At 46.7% G+C, this 14,184-nt stretch overlaps 1 protein-coding gene across 2 annotated transcripts in view; it reads left to right on the forward strand.

Moving 5' to 3' along the window:
• Positions 1–11,122: 11,122 nt before the first annotated feature.
• LOC120915606 (EF-hand domain-containing protein D2-like) overlaps positions 11,123–14,184 on the forward strand; it is a 115,532-nt gene continuing 112,470 nt past the window's right edge. Inside the window, exon 1 of one of the 2 annotated variants that reach the window (XM_040326268.1) lies at positions 11,123–11,252. The gene's annotated coding sequence lies outside the window, so the exon portion shown is untranslated. The remainder of the gene's footprint in view (positions 11,253–14,184) is intronic. The other variant, XM_040326267.1, reaches the window with a different exon arrangement.

Below are 14,184 nucleotides of genomic sequence, written 5' to 3' on the forward strand. Positions count from 1 at the left end.
GTATCTTGTTTTCAGAGTCTGGCGCATAGATACGACGGCGCATATTTACACTTACGCGGCGTATCTGTAGATACGTCGGCATAAGTGCTTTGTGAATCCGGGCCTAAGACTTCAACCTTCTTCAGGAAATGCTAGCCGCCTGGCTGTCTCCACCATTAGTACTTCCTGAGACACCGATCCCAACAGGCACAGATCAGGAAAATCAGAACTCCTATAGCTGGATTCAGGTAGGGGCGCGTATCTTTAAGGCAGCGTAGCGTAGCGTATCGTATTTACGCTACGCCGCCTTAAGTCAGAGAGGCAAGTACTGTATTCACAAAGCACTTGCCTCCTAACTTACGGCGGCGTATCGTAAATGGGGCCGGCGTAAGCGCGCCTAATTCAAATGAGGATGGGGGGGCGCGTTTTATGTAAATTACTCGTGACCCGACGTGATTGCCGTTTTTTACGAACGGCGCATGCGCCGTCCGTGTACATATCCCAGTGTGCATTGCTCCAAAGTACGCCGCAAGGACGTATTGGTTTCGACGTGAACGTAAATTCCGTCCAGCTCTATTCACGGACGAGTTACGCAAACAACGTAAAATTTTCAATTTGGCTAGGCCAACTATTTGTTGGAATAACTTTACGCCGGAAAACGCCTTACGTAAATGGCGTATATTTACTGCGACGGGCGCACGTACGTTCGTGAATCGGCATATCTAGTCATTTACATATTCTACGCCGAACTCAACGGAAGCGCCACCTAGCTGCCGGCGGAAAAATTGCACCCTAAGATACGACGGCGCAGGCCGTCGTATCTTAGCTAGGTTTAAGTGTATCTCAGTTTGAGCATACACTTAAACTTAGGACGGCTTAGATTTCGAATTACGTCGGCGTATCTACTGATACGCCGGCCTTACTCTATGTGAATCTGGCTATTAGTCCGTAGGGTTCAATATTGAGTTGCCCCCCCCACTCTTTGCAGCTATAACAGCTTCAACTCTTCTGGGAAGGCCGTCCACAAGGTTTAGGAGTGTGTCTATGGGAATGTTTAACCATTCTTCCAGAAGAGCATTTGTGAGGTCAGATACGGATGTTGGACAAGAAGACCTGGCTCACAGTCTCCCCTCAAATTCATCCCAAAGATGTTCTATTGGGTTGAGGTCAGGACTCTGTGCAGGCCGGTCAAGTTCCTTCACCCCAAACTCGCTCATCCATGTCTTTATGGACCTTATTTTGTGCGCTAATCCAAATCATTGGGTAGAGGGAGGGGATTATGGTGTGAGGTTGTTTTTCAGGGGTTGAGTTTGGCCCCTTAGTTCCAGTGAAGGGAACAATGTATATATATATATATATATACACACACACACTTCCTGAGATGCAACAAAGGAACAACAGTATTTTACATGGCAATTCTTTTTAATACAACGTGCTTTTGCAAATAAAATGTCCAGTATGGTTTCCATCTACTTTAATAAGTACGCCCTCATATTGGTTTGAGGCGCATTCATTATCACATACAGGACTGTGGCAGGTAGCTAGCAAATAAAATTGTGCAAATACACAAAGTACAAAGTCTGCCGTGTTTATTTAGTGATTATAAATCTATTATTCTAGGTGTCATGACAATGAGGAAATATCCTGTAGGCCTAGAAGGCGGGACTTCCTCTTCAGCCGAGCATGACTTGTATTGCATTTTATTTGTATGGCAGAGCTGCTTTTAAAGTGCACCCGTTATATACCGGAAAGCTGGAAAAGGAGGTGTTGCTCTTTTGTTGCCCCCCCCCCCTTGTATTCATTGAAACCCAGGCAGAAATAAAAGACACAAATGGATACAGATCTGCAATAATAAATACTGTATTTATTGGCGTATACCGCACACTTTTTTGCCCTGAAAATCAGGGCAAAATCGTGGGTGCGCGGTATACGCCGATACCCGCTTTCCCGCGCGAGTTTTGAATACTGCGCCGAAATATACCGAGGGTATAGTCGGGCAGTCTCGGCTCTTTCCGCGCTCACGTCCTGGACGTACAGGACGTCAGCGCGAGAATTGCCGAGCATTGCCGACAATACACGAGTGTACTGCGCTCTGTATATGTCGGCGCAGTATTCAAACTCGGCGCGGAAAACGAGCGGGGAGGACGCCGCAGAAGGACGCCGGACCCGACGAAGAGGACACCCAAAGCCGCAGACGGACGCCGGACCCGACGAAGAGGACACTCGAAGCCGCAGAAGGACGCCGGATCCGATGAAGAGGACACCCGAAGCCGCAGACGAACGCCGGACCCGACGAGGCCGTCGCGCAAGACACCAAAACTGTAAGTACAAAAAAAAAATGTTTCCATAGGATTCGGGGCAACTTTAGGGGTGCGCGGTATACGCGGGAGCGCGTTATACCACGATAAATACGGTACATAATGAATGTGTTTTTAAATGCAAGCAGAGTAAGTACCTAAATGTGACCTAGCATCATTCTTACTGTACAGCAGGGCTGAAGTGTGAAAGGAAGAAGCAGCACAAGGAGCCAATCAGTTCATGTGTGGGCAAGAAGCACACTCATAGGAGACAGCAGAGTAACATAAAAATTAGCTCATCACTGTGCAGCTTCTCCTTTCACTGTCCAGTCACAGGCTGAGGGCGAGTCCAGGACAACCTGAGTTTACCCACTTAAGGACCAGCGCACGACTATATACGTCGCACAATGGCACGGCTGGGCAGATGGACGTACCTGTACGTCCCCTTTAAGATGTGGCATTGTGGGCGCACGCCTGCCACGAGCTCCGTGAGTCCAACCGCGGGGATACACCCGATCGTGTCACGGTGAGGAAGAACAGGGAGATGCCGATGTAAACAAGCATTTCACCATTCTTCCTAGTGACAGCACAGTGATCACCACTCCCTGTATTCGGGAACGATGATCAGAGTCGTGTCGCATCCCCCCTACAGTTAGAATCACTCCCTAGGACACACTTAACCCCCCTACTGGTTAACCCCTTTACTGCCAGTGTAATTTTTACAGTAATCAGTGCATTTTTATAGCACTGATCGCTGTATTAATGACAATGGTCCCAAAATGGCATCAAAAGTGTCTGCCATAATGTCGCAGTCATGATAAAAATCACTGATCGCTGCCATTACTAGTAGAGAAAAATGATTAATAAAAATGCCATAAAAATATTCCCTGTTTAGTAGACGCTATAACTTGTGCGCAAACCAATCAAGAAATGCTTATTGCGTTTTTTTCCCCACAAAAATATATATTTTTTGGGGATATTTATTATAGCACAAAGTAAAAAATATTGGGGCAGATTCACGTAGAGCCGCGTAAAATTGTGCGGGCGTAACGTATCTGATTTACGTTACGCCTCCGCAACTTACACGGGCAAGTGCTGTATTCTCAAAGCACTTGCTCCATAAGTTGCGGCGGCGTAGCGTAAATCGGCCGGCGTAAGCCCGCCTAATTCAAATTTCAGGGGAGCGTGTTTTATGCAAAACTAATGTGACCCGACGTGATTGACGTTTTTTCGGAACGGCGCATGCGCCGTCCGTGGAATTTCCCAGTGTGCATTGCTCCAAAGTACGCCCCAAGGACGTCATTGGTTTCAACGTGAACGTAAATGACGTCCAGCCCCATTCACGGACGACTTACGCAAACGACGTAACTTTTTCAAATTTCGACGCGGGAACGACGGCCATACTTAACATTGGCTGCGCCTCATATAGCAGGGGCAACTTTACGCTGGGAAAAGCCTAACGTAAACGTCGTAACTTTACTGCATCGGCCGCGCGTACGTTCGGGAATTCGCGTATCTAGCTAATTTGCATACTCGACGCGGAATTCGACGGAAGCGCTACCTAGCAAGCAAAAAAAAAATGCAGTTAAGATCCGACGGCGTAATAGACTTACGCCTGTCGGATCTAATGGATATCTATGCGTAACTGATTCTAAGAATCAGTCGCATAGATACGACGGCACAACGCAGAGATACGACGGCGTATCTGGAGATGCTCCGTCGTATCTCGGTTGTGAATCTGGGCTATTGCTTTTTTTTTTTCAAAATTGTCGCTCTATTTTTGTTTATATGCAAAAAAGGGTGTAAAAAGATGTCTGCTGTGGCCTTCTGACTGCAGGCTCAGTACGACCGCTGTGCCCATCAAATGCAGCCACTGTGCTATCAAATGCAGCTACTGTACCCATCAATTGCTGACACTGTGCCCATCAATTGCTGACACTGTGCCCATCAATCAGGGCCGCCATCAGGAATTATGGGGCCCCTTACACAGCTTCAGTCATGGGCCCCCTGGAGCAGAGAACTGGGGGGGGGGGGGGGGGCTGCCGTCTGAAATTGAAATTGAGAAGCGGGAGGGGGGCCCTTTACAAATTATTAATACAAATTTTAAATTAAAAAAAAATTATAAAAAAATATATAAAATAAATAAATAAACATTTATAAAAAAAAAGGGGGGGGGTGTTTTCATCCTGGGCCCTGGGGATCTCCGGGGCCCTGGGGACCCCCGTACCCCTAAGAAAAAAAAACTGGCCCTTTAATAAAAAAATTAAAAAAATATATATTAGAAAAAATATATATATTTTATAAAAAATAAATAAAAAAAAGGGGGGTTGCCATCCGGGGCCCTTCGGACCCCTGGGGACCTCCGGACCTCTAAAAAAAAAAAAAAAAAAAAATGTACCTTTAATAAAAAATAAAATAAAAATATATTAAAAAAAATATATATATTTTATAAAAAAAAAAAAAAAAAGGGGAATTGTCATATGGGGCCCTGTGGGCCTCCGGGCCCCTGGGGACCTCCAGACCCCTAAAAAAAAAAAGGGGGGGTTGCCATCCGGGCCCCTGCTGGCCCGGGGCCCACTACAACATTGCCATCAATTGCCGCTACTGTGCCCTGTACACTGAGCCTCGCATACATAGATACATAGTTAGTCAGGTTGATAAAAGATACAAGTCCATCTAGCTCAACGAATATAAAAAAAAAAAATGTCCCATATACACAATTCTATACCCACAAAAACCCAGCAAGGCATGATCCAATTTGCTACAGCAGGGGAAAAATTCCCAGAGAGGCAATGGGATATTCCCTGGATCAACTTTACCTATAAATGTCAATACCCAGTTATATTATGTACATTGAGGAAAGAATCCAGGCCTTTCTTAAAGCAATCTACTGAGCTGGCCAGAACCACCTCTGGAGGGAGTCTGTTCCACGTTTTCCCAGCTCTTACTGTGAAGAAACCTTTCCGTATTTGGAGATCTTTTTTCCTCTAGATGTAAAGAGCGCCCCCTTGTCCTCAGTGATGACCCTAAAGAGAATAACATAACACCAAGTTCATGTGCAGCTCAGAGTACATTTACAACACAATTCTGTGCCATGGAAAGTGACTACAGTGCGCATGATGTAATTCGCAAACCAAGCGGTCGAAGAGTCGGAAACCCAGGAGGAAGGTCGGGAGAAGAATTGACGCACCTCTGACCGACGGGAGCGCTGACACCAAAGCGCTGGAGGGGGGTCATTCGCCGGGTAAGTCTGCCATAATGGGCTAATATGCTTTCCAAAAACGAGGATTTTTATGAATGAAGGAGGTACCAACCCACGGTGATCGTTATATACTGCAGGTGGAACTACAAGTCTCATGCCGCGTACACACAATCATTTTTCGGGTTGTAAAAAAACGACGCTTTTCAGTCTCTAAAAAAAACAATGTTTTTTTCAACTTCATCATTAAAACGACATTGCCCACACACGATAGTGAAAGAAAAAAATGCTCTAGCAAAGCGCGGTGCGTACAACACGTACAACGGCACTATAAAGGGGAAGTTCCATGCGGATGGCGCCACCCTTGGGGCTGCTTTAGCTGATTTTGTGTTAGTAAAAGACTTTGCGCTTTTCTGTCTGTTACAGCGTGATGAATGTGCTTACTCCATTACGAACGCTAGTTTTACCAGAAAGAGCGCTATGGTCTCATAACTTGCTTCTGAGCATGCGCGGGTTTTTCACGTCGTTAAAGCCCACACACGATCATTTTTCACAACCCGAAAAACGACATTGTTTAAAACGTCGTTAAAAAATAGAGCATGTTCGAAAAAAAATTTGGTCGTTTTTCAGAAGCCGAAAAATGCTCTGAAGCCCACACATGATCGTTTTAAATTACATTTTTAAAAATTTTTATTTTTAAAAAACGTATTTTTTTACAACCCGAAAAATGATCGTGTGTACGCGGCATCAGTGGCAGTCATTCTTCGGCTGCCTGAGTAGAAGTACAAAATGTGATTAACGCTGCTGCAGCCAGAGGGCGCACTTCATCAGAACTACTTATCTTTACTGTATGCGTGGCCAAAAATCATTTTTGTCCATTTTTCACTACATCAGGGGAAAATGCAGAAGTGTGGATCATGCCTAAGACCCCTTTCACACTGTGCCGCCCCCCACGGCTTAAACCCCACCCCCCCCCCCCCCGGGGCGCGAAAAAGGGTTCAAACCGCCCGCAAAGCACCGCTACATCAGTGTTTTGCCGTCGGTACGGCGGCGCTGCCCATTGATTTTCGGCCACTAGCGTTGTGGTTTTAACCCCCGCTAGCAGCCCAAAAAGGGTTAAACCCGCCCGCAAAAACGCTGCTTTGCGGGCGTTTTGGAGGCGCTGCCTCATTGATTTCAATTGGCAGAGGCGCTGTAGGAGCATTATATTCACCGCTCCTACAGCACCTCAAAGATGCGGCTGGCAGGACTTTTTTTTACTATCCTGCTAGCGCAACGCTCCAGTGTGAAAGCCCTCAGGCTTTCACACTGCATATAAAGGAGTGGCTCTTTCAGCGAGCTTTGCAGGCTCTATTTTTAGCGCAATAGCACCTGCAAAGCGCCTTAGTGTGAAAGCAGCCTGAGAGCTCTTTCAGATGGGTGGGGGGATGTAAAAACAGGCAGCTGAGCAGTGGTTTAAGGCTAGGTTCACACGTGTGCAGCCTGCGTTTGCTTGGGGGCACGATAGCCCATTCATTTGAATGGGCTGTCGTGCCCAGTGAAACGCAGGAAAGTAGGGCCTGCATTAATTTTAAAATCGCAGGAACCGCAAGTACAGTGCGCTTCTCAGTGCGGGTGGCGTGCCATTAGAATTAATGGAACCCGCCCACGGGTCCCGCGTTTCACTGTGCGGGTGGCTGGAGCTGCGGGAATTTGTGCGGGTCCTGCAGCGGCACCACCCGCACCGCAAGTGGGAACCTAGCCTTTAGCTTTCTCACACACGCTCGCTTTTCTCGGCAAGAACCAGCAAGAAAACTGCTGGCAGAGCTTTCTTGCCGAGTAAACCGAACGTGTGTACGAGGCTTTCAGAAAACTGCCTAAAATCTCAACAAGAAAAATAGAGAACATGTTGTGATTCTCGGCAGGGTTTTCCTGCCGAGAAAACCGCCACATAGAGTTAATCTGGCTCTGGGCAATCCTCTTTTATTGTTCAGTGAAATAAAACGGACTTACAGAGAAAAACCTTAGTCCGTTCCGCCCCCTTGCTGTGAGTGACAGGTTATTTACATATCTCATGCACTAGCCTGATAACAGGCATTATTTTTTGATTCCCACCCCCCACTCCTTTTCTGAAGTCATGTGGTTACTTTTCTGGATTTCGACTGGATGTTAGTGATCATAGCAGAATTTAGTGTAAGGAATACACAGGAAAAAATGCATGTTGACAAGGGGAGTGTAGAGGAGGGCGGGGGGAGTCTACTGACATCACGACTCCACCCACAGAGCTCCAAACAACAGACCCGTCCAAAGAATCTGCAGTTTTTCAGGTCTCATAACAGACAGATGGGAGATATTTGACAGGTAAGAATACATGCAGGAGGCATCTATATCCTTATAGATCAGCACTATGGCAGTAGTTTAGAAAGGATGAGATGGGTTTACATCCACTTTAAGGTAGCGCAGTGCTGAAAAGAAAAAAATGTCCTGGCCATGAAGGGGGTAAATTCTTCCAGACTGGTTAAAGGCACTACCTGTCAAACGTGCCCATTGAGTTCAAAGAACCACACCACAACCACGCGCCAAACGCTCGGCTCACAGTGGCGCGGTCCTGCAATGAGAAATTGCCGATTTAAAAATAAAAGTAAAAAAACTGGCAATCGGGAGGTTTGCAGTAGAGCCTCCTCCGGAATGCCTGTCTGCTCTCTGAGGCTTCATTCACCACGGAGCGTTCCAGGAACAGAAATGTGCTCCTGCCCACCTTCCTGGAAACATGCCAAAGCGTGCATCACACTTGTGGTGGCATTTTTTTCCCCCTAATGCCCCCCCCAAATGTGGGTAGCAGTCTCATATTTTGTTAAGCGACAAATGTGCCAAAACGTTCATTGCAACGCGATTGGCTTGCTGCCAAAAAAGCAGGAGTTACTATGGCGCATTTGTTGCACGTAGGGCGGGTCATTTAAATGATTGGGCTGCCCTACGCTGTGCAAAGGTGACAAAAATAAAACTCAACCTGTCACACCAGGGGGGAAAGCAACCTTAACCCGGATTTACACTATTGCGATGCGGGAACCAGTGCGATTCCAATGCTGTAAAACACATAAAAAAACACTCCGGAACGCACCAGAAGCACCTAAACGCTCCAAAAAAACACACCAGAAGCACCTTAACGCACCAGAAGGCTTAAACGCAGCAAAAACGCACCGGAACGCACCAAAAGCACCTAAACGCACCAAAAACGTGTCCAGAAGAGGGGGAAAAAACGCACTGGAATGCACATGTCCAGAAGAGGGGGAAAAAACGCACTGGAATGCACATGTCCTTAGGTTATGAAAGATGAAGGGGGAAAATGCACCAAAAACGCACTGGAACGCATCAAAACCGCACTGGAACGCACCAGAAGCACCTAAACGCACATGTCCAGAAGAGGGGAAAAAACGCACTGGAATGCACATGTCCAGAAGAGGGGGAAAAAACGCACTGGAATGCACATGTCCTTAGGTTATGAAAGATGAAGGGGGAAAATGCACCAAAAACGCACTGGAACGCACCAGAAGCGCCTAAACGCACCAAAAACGCACATGTCCAGAAGAGGGGAAAAAACGCACTGGAATGCACATGTCCAGAAGAGGGGGAAAAAACGCACTGGAATGCACATGTCCTTAGGTTATGAAAGATGAAGGGGGAAAATGCACCAAAAACGCACTGGAACGCATCAAAACCGCACTGGAACGCACCAGAAGCGCCTAAACGCACCAAAAACGCACATGTCCAGAAGAGGGGGAAAAACGCACTGGAATGCACATGTCCAGAAGAGGGGGAAAAACACACTGGAATGCACATGTCCTTAGGTTATGAAAGATGAAGGGGGAAAATGCACCAAAAATGCACTGGAACGCATCAAAAACGCACTGGAACGCACCAGAAGCGCCTAAACGCACCAAAAATACACATGTCCATAGGAGGGGGAAAAAACGCATTGGAATGCACATGTCCAAAAGAGGGGGGAAAAAACGCACTGGAATGCACATGTCCTTAGGTTATGAAAGATGAAGGGGGAAAATGCACTGGACTGCACCAAAAACGCACTGGAATGCATCAAAAATGCACTGGAACGCATCAAAAAAAGCGCATTGCATAAACAGCATCTGGAATGCATCCAGACTGCTTTTCTTTGGTGGCCCAGTTCACACCATAAAAACGCACTCCAGATCCGTTCTGGATACGTTTCTGCATGCACGATTTTAAGGCCAGTTCTTACCATATAAACGCAGTCCGTTCCAGATGCTTTTCTGCATGCGTTTTTTTGACGCATTTTGGATGCGTTCCAGTGCGTTTTTGATGCGTTTTGGTGCAGTCCAGTCCAGTGCATTTTTCCCCCCCTCTTCTTTCTTAACCTTAGTGCTAGTTTTTTTTTTTGCACTAAAAATGCATGCACAGGCCTAGATTCACGTATGGCGGCTCTACGTTGCGCGGGCGTAGCGTATCGTATTTACGCTACGCCGCCGCAACTTAGAGAGGCAAATGCTGTATTCACAAAGCACTTGCGTCCTAGGTTACGGCGACGTAGCATAAATGGGCCGGCGTAAGCGCGCGTAATTCAAAGTAGGCTGGTAGGGGGCGTGTTGTATTTAAATGAGGCTTGACCCCATGTAGATGCATGGCCGAACGAACGGCGCATGCGCGCGCATGCTCAGTATCACGCCGTATTTACGCCCAAAGATACGTCGGCTCAATGCCTGTGACGTGAACGTGATTTACGCACAGCCCTATTCGCGTACGACTTACGCAAACGACGTAAAAAGATACGCTTGTTCCGACGTCCATACTGTGCATGTGCTGCGCCACCTAGAGACATGCTTTATCTTTACGCCGGCGTATGTCTTACGTAAACGGCGTAACTAATTGCGACGGGCGTACGTACGCTAGTGAATCGGCGTATCTTGCTCATTTACATATTCGACGCGGAAATCAAGGAAGCGCCACCTAGCGGCCAGCGTAATTATTGCAACCCAAGATACGACGGCGTAGGAGACTTACGCCGCTCGTATCTTGGCCAAATCTATGCGTAACTGATTCTATGAATCAGGCGCATAGATACGACGACGGCCATTCGGACTTACAACGGCGTATCTGGAGATACGCCGTCGTAAGTCTTTGTGAATCTGGGCCATAGTGTTTTCCATGTATTCCAATGGCTCTAGTTCACACCAATGCAGTCAGTTTCCGGTGCAGAAAAAAATGCGCCACGGAACTGCATCTGGTGTGAACTGGCCCTAAATAAGGACGTGTGCGTTTTTGAAGCGTTTTACAGCGTTCTAGGACGGTCCAGTGCAGGAAAAATGCAGCATGTTCTACTTTTTTTTCTGGAACGCATTGGTGTGAACTATGCCATTGAAAACCATATAACTTACTTTCCATGCATTTTTGATGCAGAAAAAAAAAACGCACTGGACTGCATGTGACGTGGACTGCATGTGACGTGGACTGCATGTGACGTGAACTGTCCCTCAAAGCGTTCAGGTCTGACCTCCTATTATATGGTTTTGGTAAATCTAAAGGAAAATTGTATAATGTATGGGCAGCCTTAGATTTCTGAAGGTGCGGAGGATTGCTGATCTCGCTGTATGAGTCAAGCTTTAGGACCTGGGGCAGTCCCAGCTGGTTTCCTCCCAGTTCCTGATTGCAGGGCGGGTGTGCTGAGCTCCTACACCTTCCCGGTCTCTGCAGAGCTTCCATGTGATCCTCAGTACAGAGGACAGGCGGGAGGGTCAGGATGACCTAAAGGTGAGCTGGGCAAGGTAAGTGATCCTTAGAGGAACTCTCCATTACCAGGATGGGGGAGGAAAGTTCAGTCTGCATTCATCTGATCACTGGGACAGCCAAAAAGTTCTCCATTGTCAATCGATCGGTTCCTGGAGAGGACAGGGACTATTTCCAGGCCGATCGGGGATCACAGGTAGAGCGATCCCACCAGCCCGGGATTGGAGGGGCTCACAGAGATGGGGGCGGGGTTAGATCCTTACATACACAAGAGATACATTGTATAAAGTCAAGTTCAACTCTAAAGATTGTAGAAGAGTGTGATCACACAAGGCGCCATCCATGGGGGGAGGGCCCCGGGCCCCCAGCGCCTAGACTTTGACCTCTTATGGTGGCCATCCATCTATTGATCTCGGCACAAGCGATCTCAAACTAGTAATTCGTCATCCATTAAATTATCAACGAATGAGACGCATACGACATGGACAGGAAATCCAATAATCTGTAAAAATGATCATTTCGTCGCAGACGTACAGATTATTCGTTCCATCCATCAAGAACGATTAATGCGATTCGACTTTCCGGCGTTACAATTAGTCGAAAGCTCACTAGATGGATTGAAAAGAGGGGCTGTGGTTTACTGTTCTTATTCAGCGTCATCATTTTTAGTTGCATTAAATGATCGATTGGGTGATTTATTGATCGATGGGAGGCTTCTAGGTAAAACGCGACCTGATAAAACAGCGGTTTGGTTTTGGCATAACCACGAGCGGCCAGGACTTGCCTTTCCCACTAAGGATCGGTGTGTGTGTGTGGGATCGATTGACACCTTCTGAGTGACGGCTCGCTTAAGTCCGCATTGCCATCTGAGGCTGGGTTCACACCGGTGCAAACACAGAAATCGCATGTGATTTGCATCGCATTGCCGTGCAGATCACGTGTGATGTCTATACAAACTGTAGGGCTGAAACGCATCGCATTCGCACCAAAAGGGCAGGACCCTTTTTTTTTTTGTCCACACTGGAATCAGATCGCATGGGTGTTCACACCGATCTGATTCCTGTACCATTAGACAATTCGCACTGCGATCTACAAACCAATCTGGGGGTATCATTAACTTTCCATTGACTCTCGCAGCAGTGTGTAGAGGGTGGTGTGAACCGCCTGCGTGTGACATGCGATAAGTGAACCCGCATTGGAATCGCGTTTGTATGGCTGAATTTGCATCGCATGTGATCTGTATAGCAATGCGGTGCGAATCGCATGCGATATCTGGCAGGGTGAACCTCCCTAATGGGCGGAGACGAGGCGAAATGTCACAAGAAGCCTGCAACACCACGTCGCCATTGTGCACGTTGAACGCAGTCATGTTCAGTTGAATGGGTTGCGTTCAGCGCCGGGGAGGGGGGGGGTCAACATTTTTGCCATGATGCAAAGTATTGCAGCTACAGCGAGTATACAACCCCATTCGGTTGCTTTAGGCAGTTTAGGGGGGGGGGGGCGGTAAAATCGTGGCTCAACTGCCTGTGTGGTGGTATATGTGTGTATATATAAAAATCTTTTTCTTCTTTTCTTTTTCTTTTTTTTTCTTCTCTTTTTTTCTTTTTCTTTTTCTTTTTCTTTTTCTTTTCCCTTTTCTTTTCTTTTCCTTTTTCTTTTCTTTTCTTTCTTCCCCCCCCCCACCCCCTCCTTGATCAATGAAGATCTGTTTGTATTCATGAACAAAGTATCTTGGTGATCTCAAACATTCTGCCCTGGCCGATCGAGTTGGATCAAAGCAGATTCTAATCGATTCGAAGGGGCGTTACGGCTATTTGATTGTTTTCTGATCGGATAAAAATAATCAAAACGTGTCACCATAGGAGGGGATTTCCTTTATTGTGGAAAGATCTCCTTCCACTTCCTGTTGTGGAAATCTCCCTGAGAATAGGATGACACGCGAGAGTAGCGTGTGTGGTGTGTTTTTTTATTTTATTTTTTTAAAAAAATGTTTGCATTATTGCTCGTTCGCCCTGCCCTGTGCATGACACATACCATAAAGAAGTGCCAGTTAAAGTTGATACATTTTTTTTTTTTTTTTTTAAAGAGGCAGTGTAAGAAAAAGTTTTAGATAAAATTTAAGAAGAAGAAGAAAAGAAAAACATGTTCTTTCCGCTAAAAAAAATAAACGCCTCTATGCTTGCATGGAAAGTCCTGGAACTTATTTTGGGCGACAGGCGTCCCGCAACTTTGTGTTTTTTTTTTTTTGTTTTGTTTTTCACGGTTTGTTGGGCTACAATTGCGGCAAAATTATGCCGTGATTGGGCTACCGTTAAAAAGTAATAGGATCGCAAACGCGTCCCGCTGCGTTTTGGGAATCGCAGGCAGAATCGGGACGATTCTGCCTACGATCTGGAATGCCTAGGTGTGAATGAACTGCAGCCGCTGGTGTGTGTTTTTGATTTATTTTTTTAGCTTTTTGTTTTTTGTTGTGGTGTGTGGTTGTTTTGATTTTTCTTTGTTTTTTTGTGTGTGTGTTTTAATTTTTGTTTGAGGAGCTGCACCATTCATTTGAATGGACCTCCCTCTGTTCCAAAATCGAGATTTTTAGCCGAGATTGTAACCCGATTTGTCGCTCGACAATCGCCCTACGCTTTGGGTGCCATTAAGAAACAATTTTAAAATTCTGCAGTTTGCGGCGACTCCGCCCGTGTTCTGGATCGCTCAGGTGTGAACAGAGCCTGAGAGCTTTGGTGACGGATAAGTAAACGCTGCAGATGTGTGCTTTGCTCAGATTCCATGACTGGGGTTTGCAACCATTTTGTCGGTTTCCGGAACGCCCACCGCATATGTACTGCGGCAGGGCTGCGCAAAGTCATGTACCTGTACGTGATTTTGTGCACAAGATCTGGGGTGCGAATGCGCTGCCAGAGCCCTGCTTCTGCTGTGATTGGACACAGCGGGAGCCAATCAGCGGGTCTGGCAGCCGCG

The sequence above is a fragment of the Rana temporaria genome, chromosome 10, assembly GCF_905171775.1.
Source record: "Rana temporaria chromosome 10, aRanTem1.1, whole genome shotgun sequence".
Classification (NCBI taxonomy): Eukaryota; Metazoa; Chordata; class Amphibia; order Anura; family Ranidae; genus Rana; species Rana temporaria.